Source organism: Dryobates pubescens, chromosome 20, assembly GCF_014839835.1.
Source record: "Dryobates pubescens isolate bDryPub1 chromosome 20, bDryPub1.pri, whole genome shotgun sequence".
In the NCBI taxonomy this organism is placed as follows: Eukaryota; Metazoa; Chordata; class Aves; order Piciformes; family Picidae; genus Dryobates; species Dryobates pubescens.
Window position 1 is genome coordinate 16,435,476 of NC_071631.1, and position 12,155 is coordinate 16,447,630.

Genomic DNA, 12,155 nt, shown 5'->3' on the forward strand with positions numbered 1-12,155 from the left:
ATCCAAGGGCGCCTGTAGCAAACTTGCCATCCCTGGAAGCTTCCAGCAGGTTGAAGTTGTCTCCAGGATGCAACGTGGGAACATGTTCTAGAGAGACCACAGATTATTGTGTCCAGTTCTGGGCTCCCCAGTTCAAGAGGCACAGTGTCCAAGGGAGGCTAGGAGGATAACGAAGGAATTGGAACATCTGTCTGATGAGGAAAGGCTGAGAGACCCGGGGGCTCTTTAGACTGGAAAAGAGGAGACTGAAAGGAGATCTGATCAATGTTCACAAATATCTGCAGGGTGGGTGCCAAGAAAAAGGGGGCAGACTCATTTCAGTGGTGCCCTGTGATAGGGCCAGGAGCCATGGACACAAACTGGAACACAGGAGGTTCCAGCTCAATGTGAGGAGAAACTTCCTTACTGTGAGGGTTCTGGAGCCCTGGAGCAGGCTCCCCAGAGAGGTTGTGGTGCCTTCTTCCCTGGAGACTTTCAAGACCCATCTGGGTACAATCCTGTGTGACCTGCCCTAGGTGATCCTGCTTTGGCAGGGAGGTTGGACTGGATGATCTCTGGTGGTCCCTTCCCCTTCCAACCCCTAACTTTCTGTGTCGTTAGCCATTGGCATGTGCTGCCCAGGGAGGTGGTGGAGTCACCATCCCTGGAGGTGTTCAAGAGGGGATGGGATGTGGCACTTGGTGCCATGGTTTAGTCATGAGCTCTGTGGTGACAGGTTGGACTTGATGATCTTTGAGGTCTCTTCCAACCTTGGTGATTCTGTGATTCCATGGCCTGCTTCAGTGTGTACCAGGCAGGGAGGTTGCTGCCATCCAAGAGGTTGAATAAAAACCCCACAGAAATCAGCATTCTGCTGTGTTCCACGTTGTGCTGATAAAACACAGCTACATCTGTGCATTTTACACAGGGAAGCATTAAATAGGCTGGAAAAAATTGGTTTTCTAATTTCAGATGTGCTCTGTTTGAAAAATCCTCTGCGGTGATCATTGGCCTCGTGGCGCAGGCAGGAAGCCGTGCTGGGGAGAGAGGGTGGGGGGAAAGGGAGAGAGGAAAAGAAGAAGTACAGAGAAAGGCAGGCAAAGCTGGAGGAGGGCTGAGAATGGGGCTGGAGCAGAATGCAGACAGCTGCAAGACAGGTAGGACATGTGGGTGGCCTGAGCTGGTCCCTCCATCAGAGAGGTAGGTGAGAGGATTTTCAGGGAAGGGAATGGAATGGACCAGGTTGGAAAAGACCTCAGAGATCATCCAGTCCAACCTATCACCCAACATCATCTAATCAACTAAACTATGGCACCAAGCACCCCATCCAGGCTCTTCCTAAACACCTTCAGGGACAGTGACTCCACCACCTCCCTGGGCAGCCCATTCCAATGGGCAATCAGTCTCTCTATGCAGAATTTCTTCCTAACATCCAGCCTGAACCTCCCCTGGCACAGCCTAAGACTGTGTCCTCTTGTTCTGGTGCTGGTTGCCTGGGAGAAGAGACCAATCCCCACCTGGCTACAACCTCCCTTCAGGTAGTTGTAGAGAACAATGAGGTCTCCTCTGAACCTCCTCTTCTCCAGGCTAAGCAACCCCAGCTCCCTCAGCCTCTCCTGATGTGCTGAGGGAGCTGGTGAGGAGCATCAGGGACAAGGTGTGGTGACAGGGTGCAGGCACTCCACAAGGGCCTGTGGTGATATGGCAAGGCGCAATGGTTTAAACCTACCCTGCTGTAGTTTCAGACTGGACATCAGGGAGAAGTTCTTTACTGTGAGGGTGGTGGAACACTGGAACAGGTTGCTCAGAGAAGTTGTGGATGCCTCACCCCTGGAAGTGTTTAAAACCAGGCTGGGTGAGGCTTTGAGCAGCTTGGTCTGGTGGGAGGTGTCCCTGCCCATGGCCAGGGAGTTAAAACTAGGTATCTTTCAGGTCCCTTCCAACTTGAGCCATTCTGTGATTGTGTGACAGGGTGCATGGACAGGGTGCCAAGGTGAACAGCACCACAGGAACCAGGGCAGAGCTGGGTGATGCAGCCCTAGCACAGCCCACGGGCACCTTCCCACCACGCTTGAGATGAGATTCCACCAGCTCCAGCAGCTGTGTGTGCCATCTATCAAACTAAACCTCACAGTCACCACCCCCCCACCACCCCCCCGGGTGAGCAGCACCATTAAACCCATCTACACTGCCAGGATGGAGCGACAGAGCCCTGTGAAGAGCTGAGCATCAATTAGAACCTGCTATAACCTAAGAAAGGGCAAGACAGCTCCATCCATCAGCACTGGTGCCCTGCCAGGCTTGTCAAGGAGCAAGCTCTTCACCTCCAACCCCTCTGCCTGCTGTTTCCACCACATCTTGAGGAGCATGGTTATCACAGTAAATAATTTCCCCTTCTGCAGCAGCTGGGTCATAAGTTTTAGCTCCTGCTGCTGCCAAGCTCATTAGAATACAAGGAAATGTCACAGGCAGCGAGCAAAACCGAAAGAGCTACCTTGGATACTCCTGGCAGGGGGAAAAAGAGAAAATGAATAAAAAAATGCTGATGTCAGGTCCTTCCTGGTGAAGTTTTATGTTTGTTCTCCAGCAGATCAGTGAACCTGAAGGTTGGGATTTAAAGTCCCCGTGTCCTCGAGGCTAAAAAAATCCCAGCTTTATGAACCGCTACTGCTTCGCTTGTTGATTTAAAGTCCATTCTCCAGCAGCGAGCAGCCCACATTTTTCCTTCTGGCGTGCTTTATGACCATCAATATTCAGCCTGCATACCTCCACAGGGAGCCACACATCCCAGACTCTTAAGAAATAACAATTAAATGCAGAGGACACCATTGCCCCCGAGTAACTTTCAACCTTTGCAGAGAATAAACCCCAGGTATCCTGCCAGCAGCTGTCGCCGCTGCAGCAGGGAGGTTGTTCACGAGGCCCCCGACAATATGGGCACAGAAATGGCCTGTGATGAGCTCTGCTTCTCAGCATGGCTCTGAGAGGATCAAACGCTCCCAGGGCGAGGGCTGCGAGGCTCAGCCAGCCCTGGAAGTTCGTGAACCTTCCATTTCTGCAGCCTGTGCTTCCACCGGTGAGCAGCTGCCACAGAATCACAGGATCAGCCAGGCTGGAAAAGACCTCAGAGATCAGCAAGTCCAACCTAGTACCTAACACCTCCTGACAACTAAACCATGGCTCCAAGTGCCACAGCCAAGCCTTTTTGGAACACCTCCAGAGACACAGACTCCACCACCTCCCTGGGCAGCACATCCCAATGGCCAATCACTCTTTCTGGGAAGAACTTTCTTCTCACCTCAGCCTAAACTTCCTTTGGGACAGCTTGAGACTGCGTCCTCTTGCTCTGGTGCTGGTTTTCTGGGAGAAGAGACCAACCCCCTCCTGTCTACAACCTCCTTTCAGGAAGTTGTAGAGAGCAATAAGGTCTCCCCTGAGCCTCCTCTTCTCCAGGCTGTCAGAGCATGCAGGTGATGGACAGAGCCCAGGGAACAGCTGGGATGGGCATCTTAAGAGCAAACATTGCAAGGATGCAGTGAATTTAGAGCCAGCAAGCCTAGCCTCCTGCTCCAACAGCAGCAGAGGGACCTTAGCTTGGTGGAGATGCTCCCCAGCTGTCTCCATCACAAGAAGAGACAACAAGCACAGCAGCCCTGCTCCCACACCTCAGAGCCCCCAGATTAGCACAGCAGCCCTGCTCCCACACCTCAGAGCACCCAGATTAGCACAACAGCCCCGCTCCCACACCTCAGAGCCCCCAGATTAGCACAGCAGCCCCGCTCCCACACCTCAGAGCACCCAGATTAGCACAACAGCCCCGCTCCCACACCTCAGAGCACCCAGATTAGCACAGCAGCCCTGCTCCCACACCTCAGAGCACCCAGATTAGCACAGCAGCCCCGCTCCCACACCTCAGAGCACCCAGATTAGCACAGCAGCCCCGCTCCCACACCTCAGAGCACCCAGATTAGCACAGCAGCCCCACTCCCACACCTCAGAGCACCCAGATTAGCACAGCAGCCCTGCTCCCACACCTCAGAGCACCCAGATTAGCACAGCAGCCCCGCTCCCACACCTCAGAGCACCCAGATTAGCACAGCAGCCCTGCTCCCACACCTCAGAGCACCCAGATTAGCACAGCAGCCCTGCTCCCACACCTCAGAGCCCCCAGATTAGCACAGCAGCCCTGCTCCCACACCTCAGAGCACCCAGATTAGCACAGCAGCCCCGCTCCCACACCTCAGAGCCCCCAGATTAGCACAGCAGCCCTGCTCCCACACCTCAGAGCACCCAGATTAGCACAGCAGCCCTGCTCCCACACCTCAGAGCACCCAGATTAGCACAGCAGCCCTGCTCCCACACCTCAGAGCACCCAGATTAGCACAGCAGCCCCGCTCCCACACCTCAGAGCCCCCAGATTAGCACAGCAGCCCTGCTCCCACACCTCAGAGCACCCAGATTAGCACAGCAGCCCCGCTCCCACACCTCAGAGCACCCAGATTAGCACAGCAGCCCTGCTCCCACACCTCAGAGCACCCAGATTAGCACAGCAGCCCTGCTCCCACACCTCAGAGCACCCAGATTTGCCCACAATCCAACCTCTGCCTCCTTCCAGAAGCCCTCCCACTTCTCCTGTGGGTCCAGACTCACTTCCGAACAAACAATTAATTAGGTGAATCTCAAAAGCCAGTGGCAACTTCAGTCCCCTTCTCCTTTCTGATGATCTCAGCTCAGCCAGAGCTGAGCACCCAGAAACACATTCAGATGAACATCAGGACTATCATCCTAAATGAATGGCTTCTTTCCAGGTGCAGCCTTGTGATCAGCCAAGTCCTGCTGGAGCTCCAGCCACAGCAGGGGTTTTATCTGGGTGATGGGTCCGACCTAGCATCTCCATCAGCTTGCCCAGCTCTTGTAAACTACAGCTGCTCCCCAAACACAAAGATTCCTGGCCCTTTGATGTCTGATCATCAGCCTCAGACAGCCCTTCCAGTTCTCACAAACAAGGCAGCAGCTTTGCCTGAGCTCTGCAAGGCTTTGCCTGAAAGACAGAGGGTCACTGTGAAGTGACACACAAACACCCCCGCCCCCATGCACCATGGATCTTGGCACATATTAAGAAGATGGGGAAAACAGTAAGAGACAACCCTCAAAAATAAGGGCCCAGCCTCACCTCTCCCTCTGTGTGGGTGGTTTGATCTGCTGGGCAACAAGAGCAACACCTGAGCAGCAAATTTCATGTAATGTATTAAGTGATGACAGGAAGGTTAAGTGTGAGTTACATCACCTATCATTAGAGGGATTTGCCACCTGGGCAGAGGACAAGAAAATAAGGCATTTAAAACCACCTCAAAGGCAGGAAGGTTTTCTGTAGCCTGTCAGAACTTGATGCCTTATCTTTAGTAACTGGAGACACTGGGAAGGACAAGCTAAAGTGGCTCACTCTGCTCAGTGACAGCTCTTCAGAGGAGAGGCTGAAAGACCTGGGGCTCTTCAGCCTGGAAAAACAGAGCAAACTGAGAGGGCATCTTATCAATGCATAGAAATATATCTGAAGAGTGGAGGTCATGGGGATGGGGCCAGATTCTGCTCAGTAGTAGCCAGGGATAGGATGAGGAACAATGGATGTAAATTCAATCAGAGGAAATTCCATCTCAACATGAGGAAGAACTTTACTGTGAGGGTAGCAGAGCACTGGAACAGGCTGCCCAGGCAGGTTGTGGAGTCTCCTTCTCTGGAAGTCTTCAAAACCCACCTGGAAATCTTCCTGTGTGACCTGCCCTAAGTGATCCTGCTTTGGAGAGAGTGTGGAGGACACAGTCTCAAGCTGTGCCAGGGGAGGTTTAGACTGGAGGTGGGGAGAAAGTTCTTCCCAGAAAGAGTAATTGGCCATTGCAATGTGCTGCCCAGGGAGGTGGTGGAATCCCTGTCCCTGGAGGTGGTCAAAAAAGGATTGGCTGTGGCCCTTCTCTGGACACCTCCCAGCACCTCCAGCTCCTTGCTGTAATAGGGGGTCCAGAACTGTGCACAGTGCTCCACGTGGGGTCTCACCAGAGCAGAGCAGAGGAGGAGAATCACCTCCCTCAACCTGCTGGCTACGGTACTCAAGATGTGACCTAACTGGTGCTGAGTAGGAGAACTTGCTTCCACTCCTACCACTTCACAGGGAGAAGCAACTAGCTTTGGGGTCTTACCTTTACCCTGCTGCTTTAGTCTCCCTCCAGCGACACACCAACGCCAGCAGATCGCAGTGGGGCCGCTCCGGCTCGTGAAACTACAGCGAAACGCTCTGCCTTTCCTGGGCTTAGTTGTTTATTTATTCCCCCCCCCCCCCCCTTTCCCTGGGACCTTCAAACCATTTGCCACAGCAAACACAGTGCTTTAACTTCTAACCATCAATATTGATTTTGGTCCTTTATTATTTTCAGCTCTATATTTCTTCCCCCCCGCCTCTCCCCACCCCGGCGGCTTGAGATTCAGATCGCCCCGTGCCTTATAATGCAGAGCATCCTGCATTCATCTCGTTTCAAAAGCTGCTATTAAGATGTATCTTTCCCAACTGGCAGATCATTTGCCATATAATACAGCCAGAGGTCGAGTTTTTCCTTCACTTTTTTCCCCCTTTTAAAATCCATTAATTTGGTTCCTTTCACTTTGCCTCTTGTCCCCAGCCCCGCAGCAGCAGCTCAGCCTCAGCCCTTTCATCCCTTTACAAGGAGCTGGGGTTTTTATTGCCTTTCAGAAAAGGGGCATTAGGAGAAGATGAAGCTCTTCCTTTTTTTGCTGTGTTGTCTTCACAAGACAAGCCTTAAATGTATTTGCTTCCTCATCTGATAGTTCTTGCTATTAACTGGCTGGAAGCAGGGACTTTGGGGGGGGGAGGGGGGAAGGGGCTGGATACAGCTGGAGGAAAGCAGATGTTGTGAAGATAAAACATCAAACACAAGGTTTGCACAGAGCAGTTCACCAAAAGGTTTCAGCTTGCTGATTACAATGGCTGTGTGATGCCATTGGCCTTTCTGCACAGCAGAAAGCAGCCAGGAAAGGTGGCCAGGGGTGGTGCTGGGCTTTTGCTGCTTCCCTGCTCTGGGGACAACAAATCCCACACTGATGTCCAGCTCTGGGAGGTCTTTGCTCTGCCGAAATCCCAGAGCTGATACCACAACCTTTATACCTCAGGGCTGAGAGAAAGAGCTCAGTGTCCTCTCCACAAGCACCTGAACAAAGTTCTGAGCTTGTTCTGGAGGTGTTTGTGCCCACTGGGAATTCAACCCAGGCAAATCCCCCAGACAACTTGATTTGGGATGGGAAAAGTTCCTTGGAAACTCATCCAAAGCAAACATGGGATGATGCAGAGGCAGAGCCCTTCCTGAACTCCTCCAACACCTCCAAGTTCTGCAATAAATCACTTTGCAAATATTGGAGCACTTAACTCACTAAAGTGCTTCCATTTCTTTTAATTTCCCAGCACCCTGGTGATGTTTCTCACACCAAGGAATTTAAAGGACCAGACCCTCAGCTAACCCAACCCCCCCTGGCTGAACACCCCAAGGGCAGTTGCTGCCCTTTACTTAATTTCATGATTGAAAAAATGATGAAAATCCACTTTTCAATCAAAGCCAGCATCTTGTCAACACAGGGAGAACTTCCCAGTAATGCATAACCAAGATCATGCATTAAAATAGTTAATGAATGCAATAAAAGTGCTCTGAGACCCTTCCCGGGCAGGACACTAAGATGAATCCACAAGGCCAAACCTTCACTACCCTCCTGACCCTCAGAGCAGGACTGAGCCACACACCTGGGCAGCAGCAGGCTTTTATTTATGTGAACACAGGAGATCCTGGACAAGAGGTCACAGCATCCTCCCTTTGATGCATGTTGGTTGTCACTGGATTGAGGTACAAATCAGAGAGATTTGTCTAAGTGGTGGAATAGCCTGAAACAGGGCTGTGAGAAAACCCCCTTAGGTCAGCTGTGACTAGAATAGAATAGACCAGACCAGATTGGAAGAGATCTTTGAGATCATCGATTCCAACCTATTACCCAACACCATCTAATCAACTAAACCATGGCACCAAGCACCCCATCCAGTCTCCTCCTGAACACCTCCAATGATGGTGACTCTACCACCTCCCTGGGCAGCTCATTCCAAAGACCAATCTCTCTTTCTGGGAAGAACTTCTTCCTAACATCCAGCCTAAGCCTCCCCTGGTGCAGCTTGAGACTGTGTCCTCTTGTTCTGGTGCTGCTTGCCTGGGAGAAGAGACCAACCCCCACCTGGCTCCAACCTCCCTTCAGGTAGTTGTAGACAGCACTGAGGTCTCCCCTGAGCCTCCTCTTCTCCAGGCTAAGCAACCCCAGCTCCCTCAGCCTCTCCTCACAGGGCTGTGCTCCAAACCCCTCCCCAGCTTTGTTGCCCTTCTCAGGACACCTTCCAGCAACTCAACTTCTTTCTTAAACTGAGGGGCCCAGAACTGGACACAGGACTCAAGGTGTGTCCTAACCAGCACAGTTTACAGGGGCAGAATGACCTCCCTGCTGCTGCTGGCCACACTGTTCCTGATGCAGTCCAGGATGCCATTGGCCCTCTTGGCCACCTGGGCACACTGCTGGCTCATGTTCAGCCTACTGTCAAACCAGTACCCTCAGGTCCCTCTCTGCCTGGCTGCTCTCCAGCCACTCTGTTTTGATCACAATCCATGAGGCAGAGATGCTCTCTGATCCCAGGCTTTCCTGCAGCCCTCAGCTTCACCTTGTCTTTGCCAGCTGCATGTTTCTTGGGGAGGAAGGTTCCTGCAGAGTTGGCTGCTGGGCTCTCCTGATGCTGCTCCACTGGCTGAGCTCTGCTCAGCAAAACCCAGCAATGCTGAGCTGGATCACAGGCTGGGTCTTACCTTCTCCCCAGGCTGCTTTGGGGCTCTGCCTGTTCCAGACATCTTTCACACCACATAGCACCAGCCTCACCTTGCAGATGGCCTCTGAGCCCCACAGCATGCTGAGAAGACAATGCATGGAGGGGTCAGTGACCTCTCTGGGCAGCAAAGGAGCCCAGCAGCTGGCAGTGGTTTCACTAAAGCCAGCTCATCAAGGGCAATAACTCAGGAATTAATAGAGGCAGGCTGGCAGGACACTGGAACATCACCCATTTAGTGTCATATTGTGAGACTTTTAACTCCTGGGGGAATATGGAGCCATGTAATGATTACAAGAACAAATACTTGAAGCGTGGGGAAATTAACTGAGCCTTGGCAGTAATTAAGCCTGAAGATTCATCAGCCCTTAGCAAATAACACCCTTTGCAGGCTAACCACTGGGAGGGGGAGGAGGAGAAGAGGGACAACCAGGGGTGCCAGTGCTGCACAGCCCAGCCCTCCCAGCTGCCACTTCCCCACGGGCATAGGGTGGGCAGGAGCAGCCAGCCTCTGGGAAAGGTCTTGTCTGAGCCACAGCATTGTCCAGTTGTGGTGCCAGCTTGAAACAGTCACTTTGGACTCCCTCTTTCCTTCCCAAATGCTTTCCAGCAGGGGACCAACACTTCCATTACAAACTAATATTTCCCTTGCCCAGTAAATAGCTCTCCAGGAGGCTTCCATAAGTACCTCTAATTTCCTTCCCTCTGCTGATTTACCAGGCTTGCATTCAATTAACAGCAGCATTGATTTTTCTGCAGCTGACTGGCAGGCTGCTTGTCCTCCTTAGGGAACCCATCCCTTACCTTCCCAGCACAGGCAGGAGGGAGCCCAGGGATGGCTGGAGAAGGCATTCATCAATGCCCACAGCAGGCTAGGTCATGGGTGCAGCCTGTGACACCTTACCCTAGTGTGACATCCCACAACCCCCTGATCAATTCTTCTGAAGAGGATGTTGGGCATTTGGGGGGGGGGGGGGGGGGGTTCCAAGAGTTTGATCCAAAGCATTGCAAGAGGCTGGTGGGCTCCTACAGAGTGTTCAGTCAGCACCTAGAGAACAAAGAGGGGCTTGGAGCAACTTTCAGCCATGGAGAGCTGCCTGCCCTGGTAGCTGGAGGGCCTTGCAGGGCAGGCTGTTAACCACACCTCATACACTTAAATTCCTTTTTGCACTTCCCAAGGGGAAAAACCAACCCTGCCCTCCATTGGAGCAGTGCCAGAGGGGGACAGTGCTCGCAGGCTATCCCATAAAGCCCACTGAAACCTTCACCCCCTTCCTCTTTGCTGGGGCTCTGCAAACCCCAAGCCCTCCTGATTTGGCTGGAGGTGCAGCACTGAGCGGGACAGCACTGGGTACAAAGCAGGACAGATCCCCTCTGCGCAGCTGGAATCGCAGAGCCCTCTCTGGCAGCTTTGCTGAGCAGGAAAGGAGATGAAGGAGGCCACCAGAGGCACTTGAAAGGATAAATCCCCTTTGAAACTGTCACCCTTTAATTGTATTATCTTCTGCTGACAGCTTCAAGTCGGTCACTGGTGATCAAAGAGACAGAGGCAAGGAGGGAAGGTGGAAACAAGCCCCCGGTGGAGTCCCAGGATCCTAATAACAAACAGCACCAGGGTGTCTCCAGAGTCATGGTGCTGCCCAGGGTTCAGGAGACACCACTTAGTCCTGGTGGGGCTGGTGGCACCCATTCTTGCCTGCTGGGGCACAGAAATGACCAACTCCAGGAATTAGTGGGTTTTAATCCAAGACTGGCTGAGACAACCAGCAGATGTGAGCTAGCAGTTTCAGCCGCTGCCTGCAACAGTCCCACACCTTCCTCTCCGGGATCACTGCTGCCCTCCCTGCACACTCGGGTGCCAGCCAGCCTCGTACCGACAAAACCCCCAGCTCCTGCCAGTCCCAAGGGAAATTAGATTTTTCAGTGGTTGGAATTGTGTTAGTGAAGAGGTGAGCCCCAGCGCTGCAGGGCTGCCCATGCAGCTCTAATCCCGCGCACGCCGCCCGGCGCAGTCGGTAATTACAGGCGCGCTTGCTCTGCTTCCCGGCACAGGAGCCAAGGAGACTCGTAAGGAAAGCAGGGCAGAGGAAGGGAAATGGTGATGGAAACAGCATAGAAAGCCTGCCTGGCTGTGGAGCGTGGCCATGGCAGGATGCAGAGGTGGGAGTGCCAGGTGGGTGTCACAGAATCATAGAATGCATCAGGTTGGAGGGGATCCTCGAGGATCAGCTTGTCCAAACCCCTGCAGTCAGCAGGGATATCTTTAACTAGAGCAGGGTGCTCAGAGCCCCACTGAGTTTGAGCTTGAATGTCTCCAGGGATGGGGCCTCCACCACCTCCCTGGTCAGCCTGGTCCAGTATTTCACTACCCTCATTGTGAAGAGCTTTCTTCTGATGTCCAATCTAGATCTACCCTTCCCTAGTTTCAAAGCATTTCCCCATGGCCCAGTGCTACATGCCCTTGGAAACTGCCCCTCCCCAGCTCCCTTTAGGTCCCCTTTAGGTATTGAAACGCTGCTACAAGGTGTCCCTGGAGCCTTCTCTTCTCCAGGCTGAACAACCCCAGCCCTCTCAGTCTGGCTTCACAAGAGAGGTGCTCCAGCCATCTGATCATCTTTGTGGCCCTCCTCAGGACCCATTCCAGCAGGTCCATGTCCTTCCTCTGTTGAAGACTACAGAGCTGGACACAGCACTGCAGGTAGGTCTCACCAGAGCAGAATGACCTCTCTCCATCTGCTGGCCATGCTGCTTTTAATGCAGCCCAGGATGTGATTTGCCTTCTGGGCTGCAAGTGCCACTGCCAGCTCATGTCCAGCTTCTCATCCACGCTCTTGCTCTCATCATCCCCCAGCCTGTACTGATAATGAGGTTTGCCCTGAACCAAGCACGGGACCTTGCTTGCACTTCACATTACTGAACCTCACGAGGCTCCCGTGAGCCCACTTCTTGGATGCACATCAGCCCCAGGACTCCATCTGAGCAAAATCCACCTGGCACTTCTTTTGGCACTGCAAAGTTTGGCCCAAGAGCCTCTCCTTGGTTTCTCATCTATTCCCTTCTAGGTTTAAGGTGTTTTCGTTACCATTCTTGCAGGCCTTGGTGTGACAGCCAAATTAGCATCAATAGCTGCTGAAAGGTTCCCAAAGCAAAGGGAAATGTCTCCTTGGCAAATCAGCACATCATGATGGGAAGTTCTGAGGGGAGCTCTCCAGCTGCCAGGCAGGATGGATGCGGTGCAGGCATTGCAGGGAGCCAGGACACC

At 52.9% G+C, this 12,155-nt stretch overlaps 1 protein-coding gene across 1 annotated transcript in view; it reads right to left on the reverse strand.

Annotated features, from left to right (window-relative positions):
* MGAT5B (alpha-1,6-mannosylglycoprotein 6-beta-N-acetylglucosaminyltransferase B) overlaps positions 1 to 12,155 on the reverse strand; it is a 78,600-nt gene that overhangs the window by 38,365 nt on the left and 28,080 nt on the right. The window lies entirely within an intron of this gene.